Source organism: Schistocerca gregaria, chromosome 3 (genome assembly GCF_023897955.1).
Source record: "Schistocerca gregaria isolate iqSchGreg1 chromosome 3, iqSchGreg1.2, whole genome shotgun sequence".
Classification (NCBI taxonomy): Eukaryota; Metazoa; Arthropoda; class Insecta; order Orthoptera; family Acrididae; genus Schistocerca; species Schistocerca gregaria.
Window position 1 is genome coordinate 821,615,617 of NC_064922.1, and position 17,307 is coordinate 821,632,923.

Genomic DNA, 17,307 nt, shown 5'->3' on the forward strand with positions numbered 1-17,307 from the left:
GTTTGGATGTACCGTGCACTATTCAGTGTCCCCTCGACGATGACCAGAGGTGTACGGCCAGTGTAGGAGATCGCTCCCCACACCATGATGCCGGGTGTTGGCCCTGTGTGCCTCGGTCGTATGCAGTCCTGATTGTGGCGCTCACCTGCACGGCGCCAAACACGCATACGACCATCACTGGCACCAAGGCAGAAGCGACTCTCATCGCTGAAAACGACACGTCTCCATTCGTCCCTCCATTCACGCCTGTCGCGACACCACTGGAGGCTGCACGATGTTGGGGCGTGAGCGGAAGACGGCCTAACGGTGTGCGGGACCGTAGCCCAGCTTCATGGAGACGGTTGCGAATGGTCCTCGCCGATACCCCAGGAGCAACAGTGTCCCTAATTTGCTGGTAAGTGGCGGTGCGGTCCCCTACGGCACTGCGTAGGATCCTACGGTCTTGGCGTGCATCCGTGCGTCGCTGCGGTCCGGTCCCAGGTCGACGGGCACGTGCACCTTCCGCCGACCACTGGCGACAACATCGATGTACTGTGGAGACCTCACGCCCCACGTGTTGAGCAATTCGGCGGTATGTCCACCCGGCCTCCCGCATGCCCACTGTAAGCCCTCGCTCAAAGTCCGTCAACTGCACATACGGTTCACGTCCACGCTGTCGCGGCATGCTACCAGTGTTAAAGACTGCGATGGAGCTCCGTATGCCACGGCAAACTGGCTGACACTGACGGCGGCGGTACACAAATGCTGCGCAGCTAGCGCCATTCGACGGCCAACACCGCGGTTCCTGGTGTGTCCGCAGTGCCGTGCGTGTGATCATTGCTTGTACAGCCCTCTCGCAGTGTCCGGAGCAAGTATGGTGGGTCTGACACACCGGTGTCAATGTGTTCTTTTTTCCATTTCCAGGAGTGTATGTGAGCGCCGCTTATTGGATTTGACTGTTCGGTGGCATGTTATCTGATACTCTCATTACTTACAAGAACCTATAACTCTACCATGTTCCATTATTCTACTTATTTTGTTACTATCCTGACTTAATTCAAGTCATGCTTACCTTCCTGCCAGCATTAAAAATTGACGAGATACTAATAAGTGAAACAGAAATTGACATAACTATATTACCATTGATACTTATATTCATCGTAGCCTATCATAGTATCCCTCAACAGAATACATTACCATCTAAAACATTGCAATGCTGATTTCCAACACAGATAAACCATCAGACTGGAGCAGAATTCATTGAACAACGAACATAAAGCTAGAGAAAGGGAATTACATGAGTTATTTATTTGCATCAGCAGTTAGTAAAACTACTGCAGCTGTTATACTGTCTCTTGCCAAGTCGCGCAATGAACACAAAATGAATGAATAAAAATAGTTATGATTGGTTCCCAGAAGACCCGAACGGTTCTATCCACAGTTTCCCCAATTTTATACACTCCCTGTGTGTATAATGTTAATGTGACCCAGAAAGCTAATTAAGAGCTGGATATGTCTTTAACATCTGAGCTGCAAATTAGTATACATAACTTTAATGGATATCTACATTTACATACATACTCCGCAAGCCACCATACGGTGCGTGGCGGAGGGTACCTCGTACCACAACTAGCATCTTCTCTCCCTGTTCCACTCCCAAACAGAACGAGAGAAGAATGACTGCCTATATGCCTCTGTGCGAGCACTAATCTCTCTTATCTTATCTTTGTGGTCTTTCCGCGAAACATATATTGGTGGCAGTAAAATTGTACTGCAGTCAGCCTCAAATGCTGGTCCTTTAAATTTCCTCAGTAGCGATTCACGAATAGAACGGCTCCTTTCCTCCAGAGACTCCCACCCGAGTTCCTGAAGCATTTCCGCAACACTCGCGTGATGAACAAATCTAGCAGCCCGCCTCTGAATTGCTTCTATGTCCTCCATCAATCCGGCCTGATAGGGATCCCAAACGCCCGAGCAGTACTCAAGAATAGGTCGTATTAGTGTTTTATAAGAGGTCTCCTTTACAGATGAACCACATCTTCCCAAAATTCTACCAATGAACCGAAGACGACTATCCGCCTTCCCCACAACTGCCATTACATGCTTGTCCCACTTCATATCGCTCTGCACTGTTACGCCCAAATATGTAATCGACGCGACTGTGTCAAGCGCGACACTACTAATGGAGTATTCAAACATTACGGGATTCTTTTTCCTATTCGTGTGCATTAATTTTTATTTATCTATCTTTAGAGTTATCTTCCAATCTTTACAACAATCACAAATTCTGTCCAAGTCATCTTGTACCCTCCTACAGTCGCTCAACGACGACACCTTCCCGTACACCACAGCATCATCAGCAAACAGCCGCACATTGCTATCCACCCTATCATAAAAGATCATTTATGTAGATAGAAAACAACACTCACATATTTGGGAACCAATCCCACATGCTCGTACCTTAGTTAGGAGTCTGCAGTGGGGCACCGAGTCAAACGCTTTCCGGAAGATAGTAAGGATAGTAAATACAAATTATTAAAGGCCCTAGCTATAAATCCTGAAGCGGAAGTTTAATATTAATGGTAAAGGTTTAGAGAAAACAGTCTCTCCATTAACACAGTAATTTGTTTAGTAAAGACGTCGTTATCCACAGAGATCATGAAACGAATGTGAAATGTTTTACAAATTCCTTATGTTTACTCTAAGCAATGGATAGTTTCATTTGCAGTGTTACTTGAACAAGCACGAAAATGTCCATCTTATGCTAATGGCAGTCTTGTTAGCTCCAAATGGAAAGCAGTGACTGTTGATCGGATAGTAAATGAAAGACTCATACGTTCACGACATCAGTGGTGAGCCTGAGGCAGTTGATCGTACTGATTTCTGCAAGTCCGGAGCAAGCAAAGGTCCTGTCGCTTCGCCAGTGCTGCTAGTTATTCACTGACAGCGGTGCAGAACGTCACTGTCGTGTGAATGGTTCTGTGCAGAGGCAGAGTGCCGTGCCGTCGCCACAACAAGTCTGGACCCCGCTCATATGCTAAGATGCGCACCGCTGTCCGTCTGCAGTGCACACTGCTGATAAGCTCCCGGTCCTCTCAGCTCCATGTCTCGAAAGAACTCTAAAGATGCGTTCACCAGTACATCTGGATACGGACTCTGATCTGCTCTCCCTTGCCTCCTTACTATTTTTAAAGCATCTTAACCCCGGCTATTGCTTTCCACTGGACCGTACTTGCCCACCAATAGCAGAAAGTGCATACGTGGCTATCCTATAGTTTCTTGAACCACACAAAATCCCGGCGGGACAGTGTGTCACTATAAAATGCCAGTCACACTGCACGTCGCCCGTCTAGACCTAAAAACTGCCGTTTCAGCTCCCTCTGTGTTACATTACTGACAAATTTACTGGCGCATTTTCTCACCCAGCAGCTAGCTTCGAATCACGGATCCCCGGAAAACAGAAAGTTGCTCTTGAGGCTTACCATTATTTATAGCAAACCATGTTTCTTTTGAAAACCGTAAGATGCATATCTTCGAAAGGCTCTTTGCAAAACATGAGAAAGTGCCACTCTCCTGCTGCTTTAATCAACCCATGTCCTCAATTTGGTCGCTGTTGGCGTCGGCATCCTGACTTCCGTTGAAACAAACCCCTGAGGCTCCAATCTGGGCTCACGGCAAAGAGGCTGCTTTTTTCGCTGCATTCACTATCCCGCCTCTCCCAAACCCTGTGCACTGTGCCTTCCCATGCACACAGAAATTATCCAGAAAATATCAGATTCCAGTACAGTGTTACATGAAAGCAAATGACGCTAGAAAGAGTTCAGTACGAACAGTGTAATCTCTGATATACACTGCTGGCCATTAAAATTGCTACGCCACGACGATGACGTACTACAGACGCGGATTTTAATCGACAGGAAGAAGATGCTGTGATATGCAAATGATTAGCTTTTCAGATAATTCACACGAGGTTGGTGCCGGGGGCGACACTTACAACATGCTGACACGAAGAAAGTTTTCAACCGATTTCTCATACACAAACAGCAGTTAACAGGCGTTGCCTGGTGATACGTTGTTGTGAAGCCTCGAGTAAGGAGAAGAAATGCGTACCATCACGTTTCCAACTTCCATAAAGCTCGGATTGTAGCCTATCGCGATTGCGGTTTATCGTATCGCGACATTGCTGCTCGCGTTGGTCGAGATCCAATGACCGTTAGCAGAATATGGAATCGGTGGCTTCAGGAGGATAATACGGAACGCCGTGCTGGATCCCAACGGCCTAGTAACTAGCAGTAAAGGTAACAGTCATCTCATCCGCATGGCTGTAACGGATCGTGCAGCCACGTCTCGATCCCTGAGTCAACAGATGGAGACGTTTGCAAGACAACAACCATCTGCACGAACAGGTCGACGACGTTTGCAGTAGCATGGACTATCAGACAGGAGACCATGGCTGCGGTTATGCTTGACGCCGCATCACAGACAGGAACGCCTGCGATGGTGTACTCAACGACGAACCTGGGTGCACGAATGACAAAACGTCATTTTTTTTGGATAAATCCAGGTTCTGTTTGCAGCATCAGGATGGTCGCATCCGTGTTTGGCGACATCGCGGTGAACGCACATTGGAAGCGTGTATTCGTCATCGCAATACGGTATGATGTGCCATTGGTTACACGTCTCGGTCACCTCTTGTTCGCATTGACGGCACTTTGAACAGTGGACGTTACATTTCAGATGTGTTAGGACCCGTGTCTCTACCATTCATTCGATCCCTGGGAAACCGTACATTTCAGCAGGATAATGCACGACCGCATGTTGCAGGTCCTGTATGGGCCTTTCTGGATACAGAAAATGTTCGACTGCTGCTCTGGCCAGCACATTCTCCAGATCCTTCACCAATTGAAGACGTCTGGTCAATGGTGGCCGAGCAACTGGCTCGTCACAATACGCCAGTCACTACTCTTGATGAACTATGGTATCGTGTTGAAGCTGCATGGGCAGCTGTACCTATACACGCCATCCAAGCTCTGTTTGACTCAATGCCAAGGCTTATTAAGGCCGTTATCAAGGCGAGAGGTGGTTGTTCTGTACTGATTTCTCAGGATCTATGTACCCAAATTGCGTGAAAACGTAATCACATGTCATTTGTAGTATAATATATTTTCCAGTGAATACCCGTTTATCATCTGTATTTCTTCTTGCTGTAGTAATTTTAATGGCCAGTAGTGTATATTAAATAAAACATTGCCATTGGATTCCACCCCATTGTCACACTCCAGTAACTGAACAATACTCAAATTAAATGAAAAAGTGAAGTGAAATGGACGGCCTTGTTTCAAGGTTCAACACAGCCCCACTCTATTTTGAGAATTCAAATCTTTGTCACACACTAATGGTAGCACACCTGAAACTGTGCGCACATTCAATGGCACCAGACACTTCACGACCTGCTTTGGAGTCATCTTATGGAAACTCTCTTTCAAAATTGCGCACTGTCTCCTAGCTGCTATATCTTCCGGAAGTGCAGCGGGAAACACCATGATACATAATGAACACGACAGGAAGTGACGGTTGAGCCTGCCACCATGACACAAAATATAACAGTTAACTGTTTTCGTCATATTTTTGTTACATTCTATGGAAATCGACACTATTTGTTAATTTCAGAGCTTATTGCTGAGCCGTGAGTACAGACTCCTGTTTTTCTTACCTTTTAATAGTATTTAGAAGGTACTATTTTCATAATTGTGTTTTAGTGTTGCATTACGCGTGCTTGCTCAGTTATTTGATAGCTTCATGGCTCACTTCTGTATCAGAGTAATTGCCTTCTTAAGCCATGAAATTACAGGTTCATTCTAAATGATGTACCCATTTTCAAAACTTCGTATTTATTCAAGTACAAATCCAAAATGAACAAGCTTTATACCAATGAAAAAAGGATGTTCCAAAGTCTTTGATATCAATTGAATAATTTTAGTAATTTGTAATAATTTGCAATTAATAAGTTTTTAATAATTAATTAATAATTAGAAATACAGGGTGTACATAAAGCCCCTTTACAACTTCAAAATATTACAACGGCAGTTGTTGAAATATTTTAACAAAATTTCTTTTATTGCAATCACTCTTTACTAAAGTTTTTATATATACTAACATTTTGTGTTTCGCATACTTTGTTGATGGAAGCAGCTGAACCTCTATAAAATGACAGCTCCTCAAGATAAGGCACCATGTGTGTTCTGTTTTATTGAGACAAAATCTGATGTTCAGACTAAAAGAAACTTCAGAACGAAGTATGGAATAGATCCACAACCGCGCCCTTCAATCCGTGCCCGACACAAAGAAAATATGGAGACAGGGACAGTGTTGGATAAAGAGAGGAGCGGGCAACCAAGAATATCCGCAGAAAACGTCGATGGCGTTTTAAACGTCTCCACTCGTTCACCTACGAAGTCCATCCACACTACTGCCAGACAGTTGCAACTACCACGTTCAACCGTGCATAAGGTTGTCCACAAGAACTTACGGTTGTACGCTGACAAAGTGCAACTGTTACAGACACTTGAGCCAAATGACAACCAAAACGGTCAGAGTTTGCACTCAACATGCTGGAACGCCTTTCCGAGGATGAAGCATTCCTCAAGCGAGTTTGTTTCAGTGACCAGGCAACTTTTCATGTTTCTGGGACATTAAAGAGACACAATGTGAGAATCTGGGGATCTGAACACCCCCATGTGATTAGGCAGCTTCACCGGAATAGTCCAAAAGTGAATGTGTGGTGTGGAATCATGTGGAACAGAATAATTTGTCTATTTTTTTTTCAACGAGTCAACAGTTACTGCAGATGTATACCTCGAGCTTCTGACCGAATATGTAGCACCACAACTGATTGACTTACAACCAACTATCATTTTCCAGCAAGATGGTGCACCATCACATTGGGGACTGCATGCTCGTCGGTTTCTCAATGAAACACTTCTAGGCAGATGGATTGGGAGGGGTGGGCCATTTCCGTGGCCACAGCGTTCGTCAGATATCACTCCTTTGGACTCTTTTATGGGGGCACGTAAAAGATATCTTGTGTCAAACACAGATACGGGACTTTGCTGACTTGAAGCAAAGGATTCGTAATGCCATTGCCACAATTTATGACGCTATGCTATAGCGAAAATGGCAAGAAATCGAGTACCGTGTTGATGTGTTTCGTGCAACTAAAGGCGCCCATATAGAGGTCTATTAAACACTGTCAAAAAACTTTTATAAGCGCTGATTACAATAAAAGAAATGTTGCTAAAATATTTCAACAACAGCCGTTGTAATAACATATTGAAGTTTTAAAGGGATTTTATGGACAAGCTGTATGATAACTGTTATAAGTGTTCAATGTGGCCACCGTTGGCTGCACGGCAAACATCGACGCGGTAGCCAAACTCGTACCACACATGCGAAAGCGTATCTGCTGTTATTGAGTGCACCGCAGCAGTGATCCAGTTCCGCAGATCATTCAGAGTGGTTGGTAGAGGCGGAGCGTAAAGAACTTCCTTCACGTAACCCCATCAGAAATATTCGCAGGGTGTGAGATGAGGAGCGGCCAGAATGCAGAGCCAGGTCCTCAAGTCCCCGGCGACCGATCCAGCGCTCAGGAAGGGAATCATTAAAAAGCCTCTTACACAGAGGTGCTCCATCCTGTTGGAAAACGAAGTCCTGGGAATCTTTCGTAACTTGAGGGACCAGCCATTGTTCCAGCTTGTCCAGGTACGTGATTCCCGTTACAGTTCTTTCCGCAAGAAAAAATGGTCCCTAAATCTTTGTATGGGACACGGCACTGAGCACGTTGATGTTTGGTGACTCTTTCGTGTTGCAATGGTGAATGTGGAACATTGTACGAACATTGTGTCTGTTAACTTTTCCATTAAGGTGGAACGTTTCTTCATCGCTAAAAATTACACGCTGTAGAAATACGTCATCCGCCATCTTTGCTAGCACATAACCACAAAATGAGAGACGCTTCTCTTTGTCATTGGGGTTGAGAGCCTGCTGTAGTTGTAATCGGTAGGGCTTGTACAGCAAACGCTGTCTCAGACCTTTCCGTACATTTGGTTGGGCTATTCCAAGTTCTCGACTGGCTCGATTGGTAGACTTGCTGCGACTGCTCACAAAACTTTCTTGAATCCATCGGAGGTCATCCTGTGACACATGCAGTCAGCCTGTGCTCTTTCCTTTGCATACTCTCCCAGTCTGTTTAAATTGTTCAATTGGTGGTTGAATATCGAATTTGGTACGAAGTGCCCGCTGCAGTGCAATTTGAGACTCACTTTTCACGAACTCAAAATCGCAGAAAGCTGTGCTATTGCTGTTGTTTTGATAAAACTGCTTTACGAGTAAAGTTCTGCTCACCTTGTGCAAACACATATTGACTGTCTGCAACTTAATGTAGAATGATGCTTATATTCAAACCCTACGTCACCCTACCAACTCTAGCGTCTAGCGGCAAGTCATGACTCTAATACTATTAACAACACCAATCCTGTAGCACACACTGTGAACATCATTCCTATAGAGTATGATACGCAGAAGGTAGTTAGTTTTCGTTCTACCCTGACTCAAGTAGCGAAAGTTGAATTATAACCGCCCTGTATTTTATTTCTATCTATTCAAATATTTTCAAAATATTTAAAACTTCATTGCTATCACCTTCCTATTCTGGTGAATCTATTTCCAGTTACACTTTGCGTTTAGCATTTAACGACTCGACATAGAGTGGATTTTGTCATAAGCAAAGACTGATTGTCTTAACTGTTTCTACAGCAAGTATAAAGTTATGATGCAACTACAGTCAAATCGCTTTACTATATATTCATGGATCTAAACTTCGGATATGAGGGGGCGTTGCCACTTAGGGCATATTTCGAACTTACCTTTGGAAGTAATCCATTTTAAAAACTGGACAGGGACAATGGGAAAAAGTCATGATCCAGTTTTCAAAATCATGCACGACACTTCGAGCATGAATAAGGTCTCTCACCATTCCGCTAGGTTCCGCAACTGCTCACACTCATTTAAAAAGCAAGCGGAAGCGAGGCAGCAGCGAAAATGTTGCAGCTGTGTTACTCTAATCCGTGTAACTTCTTTGCGTATCTAGCCACCAAGGACGAGGGCTGGGTATATCATTACGACAATGAAACATAAGAGCGAAGCAGGAAATGGAAATGTATGGATTCACCACCGTCGAGAAAGGCGAAAGCCTAACCGTAATTGGGTTAGATGATTCCGAATGTTTTTTTTTCTTGGGGGGGGGGGGGGGGGCTGTCATGCTGTAGTGCTAACAGATTATACTCCTAAGGAACATACAACCAAAATCTCCTGGCATGGTTGAGGGTGGCTGTCAAGATGAAGCATTGCGTGAAGCAATCTCGGTGGGCGTCTTTCTCCACGATAACTTCCCCATTCATTCTGCACAGGATAATGCTACACGTGTTGCTTCTGTGGGCTATCAAATTTATCCTCGGCCCTGTATTCTCCTTGTATGGCACCTAGTATCAACTTCCACGTTTCTCTGATGAAGATGCTGTAGTGATGAAGGTATTTTTGGGATGATGACGATCCGATTTCCGAGGTGGAGTGTTTCCCGAACAGCCAAACCACGGGCTTCGACAGCCAAGGCTTCCGCTAACTCTTTCATCATTAGGAAATACTGGGTGTACTGATGGGTGAACGGCAGGAAAAGACAAGCAGCTTCACCAAGTATCACTAATGACTACCTGATTTTGGTTTTAGGAACTTGTGCTACAGACTGTTATTACATGAAGTGCAAGAACAGAAGAGAGTCTAAGAACAGGAGACAGAACAGGGGACCGAACAAATCTCTGAAAAGGAAGTCCTGAGAAGTCTTAAGCACCCACCACGTAAGAAGGCACCTACAGGAGACCAAAACAACGCCAAGATGCTCAAGGAACTGCCTCAAGTAGCGACCACACACGTTAAGGCGCACATTCACCAACATCATGACCCAGAGAACCTATCGCTCTGCTTGAAAGAGAGCCGTTGTCGTAGAATTTCCCAAGTCGGGGTAAATTCCTACAGGTGCTTCAAGCTACTCTCTACGCCCAGTAAGGCCTTCAAGAGGATTCAGCTGAAATGCTCAGCCTGCAGCTGATCAGCAAAACTGTGCTTCACGATGAGCAATTCGTGTTTGGTGAAGAATGTTCCACGCCTCTCTAACACCTTCGAGTGGTGGAAGAAGTCACCCTGATGTTTGACTACGCAGAGTATTGCGGAATGATTTTAGTGCACGTCTCCAGTGGATTTGACAGATTTGCTACCAGGGACTCATTTATAAATTTTTCGTATTTTTTCTGTTTTCCGTCTTTCCCTTAGTTGCTTTATATTCGTGGAGGTATTTACCGTCTATGCAACTAATTGAAGGCGGTTTGTTTAGTCGCATACGCGTTTCGCTTCTTTTATTTGGAAAGCATCAACAGTGGCGATTTCCAGCGCTGTTAACTGATATGTGTGGTCCTGGAAATGTACTCATTACTTTCCATACTCCAGCTGGCCATTTCTGGCGTTCTTTCACCAACATTTCTCACATCACATATATCGCTTGCACTTTCCATTTTTGTGATAACATATGTTGATGTATGGCAACTAAACAAACTGCCTTCAATTTTTTGCGTAGACGGTACATATCTCCACGAATATAAATTTTTCAAATAGATAAATTACTGTTCAATTCCTCTCCAGTTACCTGGGAAGCTCTGTCACCAGGTTCCGAGAAGCAGGCTTTGCGTTGTCCCTTCAAGTCAGGAAATACATATATCCAGACCATACCACAGTGATCTGCAGTCATAGACGACGAAATGTGACAAGGAGAAGACACCAAAATGCATGCACAGATATCGAAACATGAGCGAAAGACAGGTCCACGAAATTTAGTAGCGCTAAAAGTCAGACGATTGTTCTCATGAAATGACAAGCGGTACTCGATGCATCAGTACCGTAGTCTTCAACTCCAAATTGTCTTAGCGTAACATTGGCTCTCCAGATGATGTGAAAACGTCACGCAGACAAGGTCTGAAAAGAACCATCTCTCATTCTGTGTTCCTATAACTACTGATTAATGAAAGAACTACTCTCTCTGAAGAATATGGACTATTAGTCTTTAGAATGTATGTATGATCCACCATGACGTACACCTACTTGATATGAGAAACAACCGTGTTATGGGATCTTTTATTTCCAAAAACAATTTCCTAAAATAGGCAAATTCATAAGGGAAATCCCATTTGATCAGAGTACTTAAATGACACCGAAGAATATGATAAACAGCAGTACTAGAAATAATGCAGCCTTACTGTCCTAATAGTCTTAATTAGTATTTGCAGCCGGCCTGTATGGCCGTGCGGTTCTAGGCGCTTCAATCTGGAACCGCGTACCGCCACGGTCGCAGGTTCGAATCCTGCCTCGGGCATGGATGTGTGTGATGTTCTTAGGTTAGTTAGGTTTAGGTGTTAAGTCCCATATCGCTCACAGCCATTTGGACCATTTAGTACTTGCATTCACTGTAGAAGTGGGAAAACGTTGAAAGCAACTTAACTGTGAGAAGGCACACGGATCGCCAGAATTAGCGAACTTTGGAACCCCTCAGCTCCAGGCCTTCGAAGACTGCACGGGGATGGTCAGTGGCCTACTGGCCCACGGCTATTGCCTTGGTGTGCTCTCGCAGGGCGTCAGGCTTTGAATAGAAACACTGATAGCATCTCCCATGGAGCGAACTCCTGGCAAAAACAACCATGAACTGGAAATGCAGAGAGAGGATTGCCGTTTTTAGTGGGAGATGCCATTGTACTCAAAATGTAGAAAACTGGCTGTATCCCCAGATAGTACTGTATATACACTACTGGCCATTAAAATTACTGCACCAAGAAGAAATGCAGATGATAAACTGGTATTCATTGCACAAATATATTATACTAGAACTGACATGTGATTACATTTTCACGCAATTTGGGTGCACAGATCCTGAGAAATCAGTACCAAGGACAACAACCTCAGGCCGTAATAACGGCCTTGATACGCCTGGGCATTGAGTCAAACGGAGCTTGGATGGCGTATACAGGTACAGCTGCCCCCGCAGCTTCAACACGATACCACAGTTCATCAAGAGTAGTGACTGGCGTATTGTGACGAGCCAGTTGCTCGGCCACCACTGACCAGACGTTTTCAATTGGTGAGATCTGGAGAATGTGCTGGCCAGGGCAGCAGTCGTACATTTTCTGTATCCAGAAAGGCCCGTATAGGACCTGCAACATGCGGTCGTACATTATCCTGCTGAAATGTAGGGTTTCGCAGGGATCGAATGAAGGGTAGAGCCACGAGTCGTAACACATCTGAAATGTAACGTCCACTGTTCACTGTTCAAAGTGCCGTCAATGAGAACAAGGGGTGACCGAGATGTGTAAGCAATGGCACCCCATACCATCACGCCGGGTGATACGCCAGTATGGCGATGACGAATACACGCTTCCAATGTGCGTTCGCCGAGATGTCGCCAAACACGGATGCGACCATCATGATGGTTTGAACAGAACCTGGATTCATCCGAAAAAATGGCGTTTTGCCATTCGTGCACCCAGGTTCGTCGTTGAGTACACCATCGCAGGCGCTCCTGTCTGTCATGCAGCCTCAAGGGTAACCGCAGCCATGGTCTCCGAGCTGATAGTCCATGCTGCTGCAAACGTCGTCGAACTGTTCGTGCAGATGTTTGTTGTCTTGCAAACGTCCCCATCTGCTGACTCAGGGATCGAGACGTGGCTGGACGATCCGTAACAGCCATGCGGATAAGATGCCTGTCATCTCGACTGCTAGTGATACGAGGCCATTGGGATCCAGCACAGAGTTCCATATTACCCTCCTGAACCCACCGATTACATATTCTGATAACAGTCATTGGATCTCGCCCAACGCGAGCATCAAAGCCACGATGCGATAAACCGCAATCGCGATAGGCTACAATCCGACCTTTATAAAAGTCGGAAACGTGATGATTCGCAGTTCTTCTTCTTACACGAGGCATCACAACAACGTTTCACCAGGCAACGCCGGTCAACTGCTGTTTGTGTATGAGAAATCGGTTGGAAACTTTCCTCATGTCAGTAGGTTGTAGGTGTCGCTACCGGCGCCAACCTTGTGTGAATGCTTTGAAAAGTTGATCATTTGCACATCAGAGCATCTTCTTCCTGTCAAATTTCGCGTCTGTAGAACGTTATCTTCATGGTGTAGCAGTTTTAATGGCCAGTAGTATATGTAATGAACAGGCGGCCAGCATAGATACAGTGACGTAGAGGTCAGGACGCACGTTATTAGTCAACGAGTTGGAGGAAAGGGACTAGTGTTTCTGTAAGAAGCAGTGTGACGGGTCAGTGTTCAGATGATCTGAAACGACACCAATCGAAAGTCAATGACAGACGCAAGAGGTGGCAATGCGAGGTTTCCTTTTAACTAACCCTCGATCAGAAATCAGATTCCGACTTCATCTCCAACCTTCGTGACGATCCTCACGAGTCTCTGCCACAGACTCCCACGTTGAGGGACGCTACCTGCTATCGAACCGCCAGAGCAGACGCACTGGAGGCTTACAACATTTTTTCGCTAATCTCAACTTATCCATTGACAAGGGTCACTGGTTGTGCCAGTGATCTATTTCGCAGCCACTTCAGCCACCGCCTCCAGTGTTATGCTGAGATCGGACCGCAACACCGAGACGATGTGTGGGGCCATTAAAATCATTTTAAAGTAATTCGAATACTTCAAGCCTCACCCTGAAGCCATACATTTTAACGAGATGAACAGTTGTTTTCAACTACGAACACAAGTATGACATTTCACCTTCCGTCTCAGTTAACATTACGACAATCATTGGGCACTTCCTCATTAGTTTACTAGCCCGTTTATTAACATATTTTTTTCTGATCTAGTACGTCCGATACGCCAAGATTTTATTAGATTAATATTCGTCACTTACAAGTTCCGGGCTAACAGACCGTGGTCGGTGTATAAAACTTTCTCCTAACGTTTCCTCTCCGACTGCGGAAGACATCTTCAAAATTAAAGTGTCGAACTGCAACCAAATCTCGCGAGATCGTCGAATACACGGACAGTATATAAGGCATCATAGTCCATCACGTTACGTCGGCTACGAGGTTATCTCTGGTAGTGCCAACATTCTTGACTGAAAGTAATCGATCGTCATTCTTACGTTGCAATCTTGACATCCAAATTTTATCGAATTTAACACCTTCTTCTTTCCTGTTAAAATTATTACTGTGTTTATAAATCTCAATAGCTTCTCTATATATACGGGCATGATAATGTGATGTTTTCGATACGACACATGTCTCAGTGAATTTTATTTCATGATCACCGTCTTGGTAGAAATGTTCCGCTACGCCAGATTTATCCGTACGTCCCAGGCAGCAGTTCCTCCTGCGTTCAGTCAGACGAGTGTCAACACTTCTTCTTGTGGTACCTATATTAACCAGTCTAAAAGCAATTTTATGTACATAACCGGTGTAGCCAAGCATGTCGTGTATCTTTTGGCTATCTTAAACATTCTTTTATATTCCTGGTGGGTCTGAAGGTAGTTTCCACACGACACTTGCTCAACGGTTTCGCAACGCGATCTGTAATCGTACTGATGAACGGAAGGAATACTTTCTCTTTGTGCGGATGTCGTTCATCTTCGATTCTGATTCTCTCCCTAGGGCGAAGTTCTCGATCTATGTCCTTGTCAGCAAAACTATTCTTCTTGAACGTCGACCGTAGATGAAGCTCATCTTTTAAATAAGTCGGTTCACAAATTTTATGTGCCCCCGTACACCACGGTTTTGATCATACCTCTTTTTTTGTCTGGGGTGGCGATTAGAATCTTTGTGTAGGTAACGGTCAGTATGCGTTGCTTTGCTGTATGTATACCCTACGGCCCAATGTTCCGTCCCCTCGCATGAGAACAGACACATTCAAGAAATTGTGTTGGCGACTATTCTCCGTCTCTATAGGAAATTGTGTTTTGGATTTATACTGTTGAGATTTATCAGGAAGGCATCCAATTCCTCTGCGCCGTGTGTCCATGCTACGAAAGTATCATCGATATAGCGGAACAATGTCTTTTACTGGTAGTCGACAACGCCCGTTGTTCAAAGTTCCCCGTAAACAAATAGGCCACAGCTGGACTAAGAGGACCATCCGTAGCCACCCCGTCAATCTGTTCATGAAAGTCACTATTGTACTCGTGGAGAGGCAGTGTCTGAATAGCGCCACAATATCTGCTGGAAAAATATCCGCTATACGTGAGACAGTTTCTTTCACTGGAATCATGGTAAATAACGACACGACATCAAAAGTAGCGAGGATACCAGGTTGGCCCACGTGCATTTCTTTTAATTTGTCAATGGAATGATATGAATTTCTGCTATGGCAGTCGGTTCCACCTACGTAATATCGGATCAATGAGGCAAGGTGTCTAGCTAATTCATGGGTGGGAGACCCAGTAGCTGTCATAATTGGCCTGTATTTCTTTTAATTTGTTAATGAAATGATATGAATTTCTGATACGGCAGTCAGTTCCACGTACATAAGGTTGCGCCGGCCGCGGTGGCCGAGGGGTTCTAGGCGATTCAGTCCGGAACCGCGAGACTGCTTCGGTCGCAGGTTCGAATCCTGCCTCGGGCATGGGTATGCGTGATGTCCTTGGGTTAGTGCTCAGAGCCATTTCCATTACATAAGGTTGGAGCAATGCGGCAAGTTGTCTAGCTAATTCGTGGGAGGGAGACCCGATAGCTCTCATAATAGGCCTCAAAGGAATATGTGGTTCGCGTACTTTCGGTAATCCATAGAGCGTAGGCTGATACTCTTTTGTTTTGCCTTGTGGCTTCTTCTCGTCAAAGGAGAGTGAAGACGCTTCGTAATCTGGTCCTTATGAAGTTTTTTATAAGTGATGGGAACCAAAATATTACTAATATCACTCTCATCAGGAGCGTGGTATTATCCTTGTCTGCGGTAAGAACGATAATGTTTTTGTCAGCGTTGATATCCCTCAGAGCCTTCCTTATATAGGTACCATGAAGTGTTGGAATAGTTCATAATTGTGTGCATAGGGTAGTTCTGATCCTAATTTCACATTAATTACAAACTTTACAACTGTCAAAAGAAGCTATTCTCACTAACCTATATCTGGGAATTTTGTACGTTACCATTAATAATGGATATAATATTAAATAAGTATTAATCAATACTTCATTACATGAAGCGGCTACTCTAAGAAGTACAGGATGTTGACACTTGGTTGAAAAACGAAACTTTGTTTCTGTACTTTTGGCCCTTATTGTTTTCAGTGCCTCAGTTTTCCCATGATGTTACTCCTGTGACAGGAATTAAATTTCACTGTGATCGTGTATGCTAATGGTGATGGATGTTAATCGGACTGCATTTAGTCACTTGAAGATTTAAGATTTGAAGGAATAACAGCTCTTCTCGCGAGAATCAAACCAATGCCGTAGTTGCGCTACATTCTCAGTTGCTAGACCAAACACGAGCTCCTTGAGATGTCCCCGAAGGGTCAAGATCCAGAGATCGACGGGCCAAGCAGCTGGTCCTGCACGAACTGTCCAGTTATTCGGATGAACACCACGAGGCACTCCCTTGACTCCTGACTGAAATGTGCGGGAGCACTGTCGGCTAAGAAGCATCAGTCGATATGCGGTTGAACACTACACGCCAAAAGCATGTACTGGCCAATGATGTTAGGCATGCCACAAATAACATTATGCATCATAACTCGTAAATAACGCTGTTTCAAGCAAAACTTTATTTGACAATTTACTCCTACTCTGATTCACACAACACACACGAGAAGTTTGCAAAAACAGACATAATGTCTTATGGGACAACAGCAATAAGTGAAATTATAATGTTACTTAAAAACCGTCTTGATTGCAAATATTTTTATTCATATGACCGGTTTCGGTTCATTCAGAACCATCTTCAGATCTTTTTTTTTTTTTTTTTTTTTTTTGCCGCGGGCAAGAGGGCCGCACAGGAGGGCCCCGTCAACGACGCCAGGCACTGCACGCGTCTTCCGGCTTCTCCACCCCGCACATCTCTCATCCCCTGGGCTGGATCTCCACACGCAACAGTTGTCATCTTAGTAGGTCGTCATAAATGCTAAAATAGGCGTTATGATTGAATTCGCTTTGCTCGTTGAGGATTAAATCCGGATCTTTATTTTTGTGGGTGTATATTTCAATTTCTTCCAAAATGTTAAGAAAT